Genomic DNA, 10373 nt, shown 5'->3' with positions numbered 1-10373 from the left:
GTTCAAATCTTGAAGAAGCCACCTTCGCATTGACTGCTAACTACCTTTCTTGCCTAGATTTAAAAAAAAAAAAAAAAAAAAATTACCATGTCTCATATGGAAAATTAATTTGGGGTTAGCAAAATATGTTTGTCAAATAACGATTCAAATTATTTGAGTTATAAAATTTAAATATAATATAAATTCCAATTACTAGAATAAATCTCAAGAGATTTGTGATGCTCGTTTGGATCCTCCTAATATTGGGTGAGTTGAAATAAAAGGTGAGAGTGAATGTTTGGGTACTTAATGAAGAGGCCACCAGAATTTTTTTACATCATTTTGCAAAAATAAAATAATATTTTGATTAAATTAAAATCAGTTATAGTTGTGAACATATTAAGAGGTGGTTTTTACTCTTGGACGGTAAATTTACAGATAAATAGTGGGGATATTTATGAAAAAGAGATCAACTTTTGATGAATTTATGATTCCGGCTTAGTATTCGTTTAAATTACCAAAATGTGAACAATAACGAATTTGGAGGTTTTTAAAGTGACTATTTTGCAGGTTTAAAGTAACTAATTGGAAATTGTCAATTTAAACCCAAAAAATTGTCACCTCAAAATGGTCAAATTCGTTACTGTTCTGAATTTTTTTTTTTTTTTTAAAAAACGAAAATTTGACCATTCACGTTTTGGTAATTAAAATGAAAAATTAGTCGGAATCGTAAATAATTCATTTTCAGCTCACGAAATGGTAATTCACTCAACATTTTGAAAATCAAAATGCAGATTTAATACTTGTTTAATTGGTTAAACCTCAATCAGAACGTTGTTCAATTCGGATGGACTGTTGCATGTTTAGTAGATAACAAAAATAAGTATAAATATATCCCAAGGGGTGACTCAATGGCAATTTCGGACCGATAAGAAGCTAATGCCCATAGGTCGTGAGTATGAGCATTCATTCCTTAGGGGCCACCTGCAAGGGTGCACCCTCAATTACCTGGTAAATGCAATGTGCGAGCTTAGCATGTGCCCCAGGACTAGTCCTTGGACAAGATTATGGTCCATGGATTGGGCAAAGCCCAGATATGGGCCCGGTCTGTTCTCTATGGGGATGCCCGGTTATCAAAAATAAAATAAAATATAAATTATACATTTTTTTTTTATATTCATAAAAGGATAGATAATACTCACAAAAATAGACAATTCGTTAGCCCATCAAATTTGGGTTGGGCTAGAGCAGGATAGTGCTCTTCCTAGTGGGGTACTGTACTTATTGTTATATATATAGTTAGATGGATATTTTTGTATTAAAATTAGAAGTAAAAGATATTATACGCTGATAATTTAACTTTCATTTATAATAACTAGTAATGTGCACGTGCATTGCACGTGAATATATGTTTATTTTATACAAAATATAACTAATTATTTTTAAAAGAAAAAAAATGTAAATATTAACAAAAAAATTATTAATTTTAAAAGGAGAAAAATCTCTCTAAGAAATTGTTGTTGAAGTGTGTCACTACCACACACACTACAACTAAAATTACCAATATTTTTCTAGGCATCGTATTCCAACTAAACCAATTAACTCCATTGGAGTAATTTTGCTTGAGCAAAATGAAGAGAACAAAAGCATAATGTATATGAATAAGAAAATTGTGTGCAGCTCTAAGACTAAGAAAGACTAACCTTGAACTTGGTCTTCTTCTAGCCTATTCCAAAAGATATGGTCATAATCTAGGGATTACCTTAAATCAAAACATTGTTTGCTTTATGTTTCTTTTCAGCATCTTTGCTTGTTTCGCATTAAAGGATATGATCTTGTTTACACAATAGGGATCATATGTTTTTTCTTAAATTCATGCATGAATTCTACTAAATTGCCACAATGCTCTCTAGAAAAATTGAATCCATTTACTGCATGAAACATATTCTACAACCAGGGGCGGAGCCAGGATTTTGCTCATGTGGGGGCAATCAAGAGTAGAAAAGAAAAATTGTGGGGACAATTAAGAGTGAAAAAAAATAGTTGTGGGGGCAATTAAGAGTGGAAAAAAAATTTGTGGGGGCAATAGTGATAAATTTCTTTATCCACTGCTCAAATTTGTCGCAATAGCACATTATTCCATGGAATTTGAAAACTCTCGTGGGGGCAAGTGCCCCCACTGCCCCCACTCTAAATCCGCCCGTCTACAACCACCATATTGAGAACAACATACCTATGATTAGTCTTAGATATGCTCAAATGATCAATTTGTGCTTCAGCATATCTGAAACATAGCCAAAAGAAAATAATTTGCATAAAATTTTCAACTAATTAATCTCTTAAAATTTTGCTGATTTCACTTAAGTCAATGACTTAGAGCGTGTCATTTTCTTTGAAAAAAATACAATCACAATTAGTTGATGTTTGGTTCAGAAGAACTCTTTAGTGAGAGTGGAACCATCAACCAATATATTAATGACATTTTCATGGCAACATACAAACAAACTCCACTTGCTTGCTCTTTCCATAAATGGGATTACTAAGTGCCGATAACAAACATATGTCTTCTTGGTTATTTTCTCTATTGGCTGACCAAAAGAACATGATTAATTGAAAGAGTACCATCATCAATCATTCTAAAATTTTTTCTTTGAGGATAAATTAATTTTACAATATCAATAGATAAGAATGTGATCAATATAATAAGTACAGTAAATCTAGAACTCACAATGTTCTTGTGGATTGAATGAAGTGAAAACAACATTTATGTAGTAGACACCAAATAGTTATATTAAGGATTTGAAAATGATGAAAAAAGTAAAAAAAACTAAACCAACCAGTCAAAGAAGTTATATAGAATACCATTTTTTTGAAAATGACTAACCATCTGTACGTTAAAATGATTCACATGTTCAAATGATGTGTATTACAAATAGTTGCCATATACAATGTCTCTAATATGGGAAATGAATCAAAAATAAAAGTACATGTAGGTAATAAGGGACTCATAATCTGACACATTCACACCAAATGGGTTGATGTGATGGTAAGAGGTGACCCTAGAAGGCCATTGAAACCAAATCAATGGTTATTCAACCCACTTTGCAAAATAAACATCATAAGGCAATAAATTAAATCATCATCTGTTATGGACATAGACATTCCCTCGTGCCATTAATCTTTAGGTAAAAGCTCCATTGCCACTATGTCACCATCAAAAGCCTTATTCATGTTAACTACCAAAATACCCCTAACATCAAAGCATCCCTAGAGTCTACATTACACTTAAGAAAATCTTTTCGAACACATAAAACAACAAATAAACTGTTTCGTCAATTTTCATCAAATTCGACAAAATTACGAAAACAACCCTCATAGGATTCACGACTATTTCATGTCAAAAACCCATAAGTGATACAAACCAATACTCTCATTGAATTCCTTACGAAAAACTGATTTCAAGACATCCTAAAACATAAAAAAACATCATCTGATTTCAAAACTGACCATATATTAATATTTCATCTTTAATGCTTTCACTTCCAACATATGCCTCCAAAGAATTATAGCAGTTGACACGAAGTTTTCCTAGATGGTAAATTCCACGATGTAGGCCAAAAGTTATCTCTGAAATGGGTTTGTGCTGAAACACAAAAATAAAAAAGTAAATTAAAATTGTAGAACACAAAATAAATTATGATTACATTATGAATCAAAAACAGAAAAATGTTCCCATATACTCAATGCGAAGCTAGATGCACTTGAAACCAGAAACTCATGTCTACATCTTAAGCGGTTGAATGCACAACCAGGTTGAGCAAATCCAGTTGACCAAGTGATTTGACATAAATTTCAACTGATATATAACAATGATTTTTCTTGAGCTTCTTTGTATAATAAATTAGTTTCAATGCAGATTTATCATTGATAGGTACCAAGAAAAAAAAAATGAAAAGGTTACTCAAGGAACTGTAAAAAAGATCAAACACTTCAAAAGACTGATTGAATTTGAAAGGAGTAGAAACTATTAAAATCATTGATAAGAAGCACCTGTATCTTTCTTTGGTGGGTCATCTTGACCATCTTTTGTATTGTTCTCTTTTGTTAATAAAATTACACTTATAAAAATAAAATAAAAAACACTCATCTCAGCACAAATATAAAATCCAAAGATTAAAATAAACAAGAAAAAAAGAATTCCTTCACTAAAAATGAAGAATTGTCGCCTATAAAAAAAATTAAGAATTGTTAAAAGGTAATGAGTTCTTACCACAAAGATTGCTTATTGTATGTTATTTGTTGTGGTAATAGTTAAAGTTCAAGTAAAATATTAGTGACGATGATTTTTTATTTTCAAGTGGAAATGATTTTAAAACCAATTGAATTTCATGTGAATTATTTGAAGAATTGTAGTAGAATTTTATTCTTTGTTATATAGTTAATGGTTAAATTGTCAAAAGGTCTGATAAAGAACATTCCAGGTAAAAATTTTCATATTTCCACTGCTCATCCATATTTTAAATTACATTCACATTCATTTACAAGATATTTAAATATTTCAAATTAAAAGCCTAGTTCATCAAAATTCATTTCAACAAACAGAGTCATAAAAGAGCGTTACAAAGACTTATGAGTTTCCATATTCACGGGTAAACAAATCCCATTTTAAATGTCAATTCATTGTATACATAGAGCAAGAAAGATGAAAAGGAACTTGAAATACATTGTGTCTAAGAGGTGTAATTCTTATACTTTTTTTTTTATAAGTGCAATTATTATACTACGTAAGAAAGTAAGCCATCACTAGTCCACACAAAAAAGACCAAAAAGAAATTGAAAAACATTTTTTCAAATTTTATATTAAACAATAAGAATATAGAGCCGTAAAATAAAGGGATTGAATTTGTGTATGAAGAAAATGTGTTTTCTAACCAAAGCCTACTTATTAGAGGGTATTTACGTTGTTTAATGTTGGTACTCAACTACCTATATCAAAATCAGTTCTTATGGAAATAAACCTGAAAATAAAGTTTATTGGGAAGCAAATAGAGTATCAAAAATTATTTTTGAAACCAAGTAAAAGTTAATATAAGTACCACAAATTAAAAAGAAAATAATAGGCAAAAGTTATGACTATTTGTATTTCAAATCAATTTAGTGCATCTCATTGAATTCTAACTTGATAGAAAATCATACTTGGTAAGGTGAAAATTGAGAAAGTTGTGCAAATGAGGGCATCCCAATTTATGTAACAATACCATGTTTTTCAAATTTGGAAACAATAATTAGTTTTTGAGGGAAAACAGATTTTCCTAGTAATAGGAAAGTTTGAATCAAATAAGATCCCAAAACAACTTGTAAGCCTTGAGGGCACTTTTAATATGCTCTCACCTATTGAATAAGGTTTTTTGGTTTAATTAAGAAGTTGCAACAAAAAAGGATATGAACTAATAAATTATTTTAATTGAATAATATGAGGGGTTTTGTTTTTAAATAAGAGAGAAGCAAGTTTCTTAAGAAATATAGCCCAAAAACAAACTTCAAGAAGGAAGCAAGTTTGATAAAAATAATAATTAGATTAAACACCCACACACACACACACAAGAGAGAACCAATATCTTGCAATATTTACCTTTCTCTGATAAGAGGAATTTGTTGCCCTTTGACCCATGAGATACACACTGCATTTTGCTTGAGGATATAAAAGGCCCAAGGAGGGGATGGAATCATCAAGTCCTTTTTAGTTTGTATTAATTCTACAAGGGGGCAGTAACATAAAACTCATTAAAATGTCTACAATCCTTATTTTTCAAATATGCAAACATTAAACTAAAACTCTAAACATAAACAAAAACCTAATGAAAAAGAATGAAAATAAAAACCAAAAATAAAAAAATTTAGTTATTTGATAAGGCTAGAGGATAAATACCCCAATAACATGGCAAAGCCTTATTACAGTCTTCTCAATGGTTTCATAGAAATCTTAGTTCTTTCTGGAGTCATTAACAGATCCAAAAACCATGTCGACGACAAGAGGGACTTGAGCGATTTCTTTGCTTCATTGTCTTCTTTGAGCACAACCCACTCTAAGTTACCAGTCAATGGGTTCAGTTTCAACTGGAAAATGCCCTGAGTTGACTCAAAATTGATGCTTCAGATGATTTTTCTGTTGCTGTAAATTAATAAATGACAGGGGGATTGGTTAGGGTGTGAACTTTCCCCCCTTTTTAATGATTCTCTGTAATTTGTTTTTACTATGAGAATAGAACCTTTGTAAATGGATCTCAACTAATAACTATAAAGGATGAATATGAATCTTACCTTGTCTGGAAGCGTTTCTCAAATTCCCTATTCTTAGTCACCTCCGCAATTGAATGAACTTGTATTTTTATTTCGCCCTCATTCACCACTCTTTTCCACAAGTTATTAGCAATTGCAAAATAAATAAGAAAAAATTGTGAAGTAAAATATGGTTTTTTTTTTTTTTTTTTTGAAAGGAAGTTAAACGGTGGTAAAAAATGAGTTCGACCTCATCTTCTATCTTAACCTCTTCAACTTCTCTCAAAACCCTGACCCTCATTTTAAGATGGCATGTTAGCAATCTGTATAAAGTAAACATACATGAAGCCATGTCACTTCTTCTCCTAAAATCCATGAATTACCAAGTCCTTTTTGTTATAGAAGTTACAACCAAAATATATAAGTAAATATAATATAAACCAACAAAAGAGTAATAACCTCACTTCTCTCAGCAACCAATTCATTGTTTATCAGTACCTGAACATGAGAGAACAATAGATAGTTTAGTGTAGAATTAAAATTGTACAAGGCTGTCTAACAAAAAAATGACATTAAAAGAGAAATTGGTGTCATAAAAAATCCCAGAAATAAAAGGTAATTATCAGTGAATGTGATTACACAATAAGCATTTAGCAAGAGCATTGTCCACGCATCAATTCATTGTTCCACATACCCGATAATGGATAACTCATCATAACATAAAGATAGTTCTGCCCAAACACTTATGTAACAGACACCATGTTTTTTCCATTTTGATACAACAATTAGCTTAATTGCTGTATACACATATTATGTTAGTAAAAGGGCATCTTGAATCAAATAACTTGAGAGTATATTTAGTATTCTCTCACTTAATGAATAAGGCTTGTTTAGGTTTAGTTGAGAAACTGAGGCAGAAAAGGATATGATGAACTAATGAAACAAATGCCTTGTTCGATAGAATGTGATCAAGTATTAGCATAATTGCATGATATCCTATCAAAATCGTAGGATGTCTGAATAATAAAACTTAGATAGTAAAATAAAATTTACTTCTAGCAGAATTGGATTTTAAATTTCCAAGAGTTCCATACATCTCCTTTGGATTCTAAATCCCACCCCAATGACAAAAGATTATGAATGAAGAGTCACAAAGCATTGTTTCAACAGGTCCCAATCTTCAAACCAATTTCTATATTTCCATTTCTTTCACCTTTTTTTTTATTTTATAAAACAAATAAAAATCTATAGTTTAACTTTATATGCTACTCACCAGTCATCAATAACTTTGTTTGCCAAGAAGATAAGTGATGCACAGGTCCCCTACACAGCCTTCCCCTTTTCAACAAAGTCGCGTAGAACAGGAAACTGAAATTAGATTACAACAAGTTAGTTAATATTGTTGTTTCTTCAAATTCTAGGCTAACCAACAACAACCCATTTCATCAAAAATTACGTATTTGTTACAAAATTTCTTCTGCGTAGTTTGGATGGATTAGTGAAAACGCCATCGATCCGCGGGGTGCGCGGATCCGCTTTTGACCCTTGAGGTTTAGGAGTCGCCACCTAGTTATTACGGTCTAGGAACCAAATTGACCCTTAAATGGATAGAAAAGAACTAATCTACTATAGAAATCTGAATCCGGGGATCATGTTACGGGGTTGGAAGGTGTTAGGCACCAACCCCGCCCGGCCAATGCCGGTCTCTACTTATCCCAAATAGATCTACATCGCTAATGATAAACCTAGATTAAAAAAAATGATTCTTTGCTTTCAAGAATATTCACTAAATAAAGTTATTTGGAGAGAAGGTGAAGAGGTAGAGACAGAGAGGATGAGGATTTGGGTTCAGAGAAGGTGAAGAGGTAAAGAGAAATATCTTTTGGGAAAAGTGACTAATGAACCCAAGCAACGGTTAGGTTCCTTAGACAACGTTGCAAAGGAGTCCTTAAAAATTAATTACTGTCGGATGTAAAAGGAAATATAAAATTTATTAAGGATATTTTAGTCAAACAGAAAAGTCGTACCATCAATCCTCTTTTAATATAAGTAATAGATTATAATTTAAACAAGACATTGCTTTCGAATTTGATTAAAAAATCTTCACAAATACACCGCCAAAAAAATGATTTATTTGAAAAATAAAATTTTCTGATTAAAAATGTTGAATTCAATATTTTTAGGGGTTTTTATTCGGGCCAAACTCATTAGGGTCGAGTTAGGTTTTAATCAACCTAAGCCTGATAACCTTGGTCTAATAGGATTAGGGCTAGTCTAAAACTCTAAGGAAGAGCCTAACTCTTTAGTGCAGGGTTATGACCCAACCAAGCCCAACCAGAACCCGCCCATTAACAAATCCTATGTAGTGGTTTATAAGTTCGGAAAAAAAATGAAAAAAAAATCCTATAATTATCACTTTATTCTATTATTAAATTTTAAGGAAAAACTTCTTTTTGTTGATGGGGGTGTCCGAACTTACGTTCGACTAGGGGGGACCAGAAGAGCCAAGGCATACAGATCCCTCCCTTGGGCACGTGCAACGCCCACACAACACATGCACATGGTAAGTGTGGGTGCACCCTCACGGGTGGCCCCGAGGAAATACTGCTCATTATGAGTATCAAATTCACAACCTACAAACTATCACTGCTTATTGGATTTGAAATTGCCATTGACCCACCCCCTTGGGTATTATATCTTTAGTATCATAATAAGAGAATGGTCGGTCTTATTTATCCCAGGTTGTACACCTGTTTTCATTAGAATGACCTTACATCTCAACATAACAAAATAAACTTACATCTATGATTTTTTTTTTAAATTTACACTCCCATTTTATCTTTTTTTTTCCCTTTCCGTCTCACATCTCTCATGTTAAAGGCCTATCTCCTCACTCCATTCCCCATCTTTAAATCCATTAAATTCTTTCAACTCATCCCTCATTTTTTTTTTTTTTTTTTATCATCAATAAATTGTGTCATCAAAAGCAGTGATAGATCAATGGCAAAAAAAAAAAAAACCAAAAATGAAGGATAAATCGATACTTCTAATGTTCTATCGCATTCAGATGCATATTTCCAACTTTCACTTATGTGCAATATCTGCACATTCCACTAATCATAAAGTAAATAAAGTATGATCATGTGTTGAGTTTAGTCCCACATCAGACACCCAATGCCTCGTCTCTCTCTTTATAAGTTTCTGGGCCTTTCCATTCATTGTCAATTGGTTTTGAGTTAGACTACAAAATTTATCATGGTATTAGAGCAGACCTTTTTCTCATCCATGTTACCAGTTCATATCTCCACATGTTTTGCCTTAGTTTGGCCCACATGTGCGGAGTGTTGAGTTTAGTCCACATAGAACCCTCAGTGCCCTCTCTCTCTCCCCCCTATTAAGCTCTTAGGCCTCTCCACTCATTGCCCATTGGTTTTGAGTTGGACCCAAATTTATCACCATGTAATCATGGCATAAAGAGAGACCAAATAACAATAATATTGAGGACTTCATTAGCTTGAAATAATAGATTTTGGATGGAAAAAATGAAGCGTCTCAAGTTACAATTTACAATCATAGTAGTACATCTCAACATATCCTTATGAAATGCATTAACATATTCTTCTTTTCACAAGCTTTGAAACAAAATTTAATCGATAATCATTTCAATTTTTTCCATATATATTTCATTAACCATTTACTTCATGAAAATTTTGAAAAATAGTGGATTTTAAAAGTAGACCTTCAATAAAATATTTCAATGAAAAATGAAATATTCTTTGTTGAAATAAATTCTAAAATTGCTATAGAAATGACTTATATATTGCATCTAATGATATTCACTTATAGAAAAAAAGGGGGGATCTGCCAGTTGCACGTGCCTAATTGCTGGTTGCGCACAAACTTAAAAAATCTTTTGTTTTTTGTTTTTTTATAATCTCTATTTTATTATATTACTTGCACTTCAATATGTAACCTTATAGGGTTTAAAGCTTGTTCGCCTTCATGTTGTTTTGTATGATCTGCCCATGCTCTACTTTGCCTGTGCTTCGTGATTGATTTTGTTGTGTTCTCTTTAGCTCCAATATAAGGTATTGATTATATAACCTTTGTTTAGA

At 31.9% G+C, this 10373-nt stretch overlaps 1 long non-coding RNA gene across 2 annotated transcripts; it reads right to left on the bottom strand.

The window, feature by feature from the left end:
• Positions 1–3264: 3264 nt before the first annotated feature.
• LOC147386220 (uncharacterized) lies at positions 3265–7741 on the bottom strand. 2 transcript variants are annotated; one of them, XR_015171657.1, is made up of 5 exons: positions 7532–7741; positions 6301–6756; positions 5909–6151; positions 5612–5735; positions 3265–3622 (listed from the first exon to the last, which is right to left on the bottom strand). It is a non-coding gene; the product is annotated as an uncharacterized LOC147386220 (long non-coding RNA). The 2 variants fall into 2 exon arrangements; XR_015171658.1 differs by having other exon boundaries at positions 5909–6145.
• Between the last annotated feature and the right edge of the window lie 2632 nt (positions 7742–10373).

This window comes from Akebia trifoliata, chromosome 14 (assembly GCF_017979445.1).
Source record: "Akebia trifoliata isolate Shusen 1 chromosome 14, ASM1797944v1, whole genome shotgun sequence".
Taxonomy (NCBI): domain Eukaryota; kingdom Viridiplantae; phylum Streptophyta; class Magnoliopsida; order Ranunculales; family Lardizabalaceae; genus Akebia; species Akebia trifoliata.
Note: the sequence above shows the minus strand (reverse complement) of the source record. Positions and strands in the feature narration are given on the sequence as shown.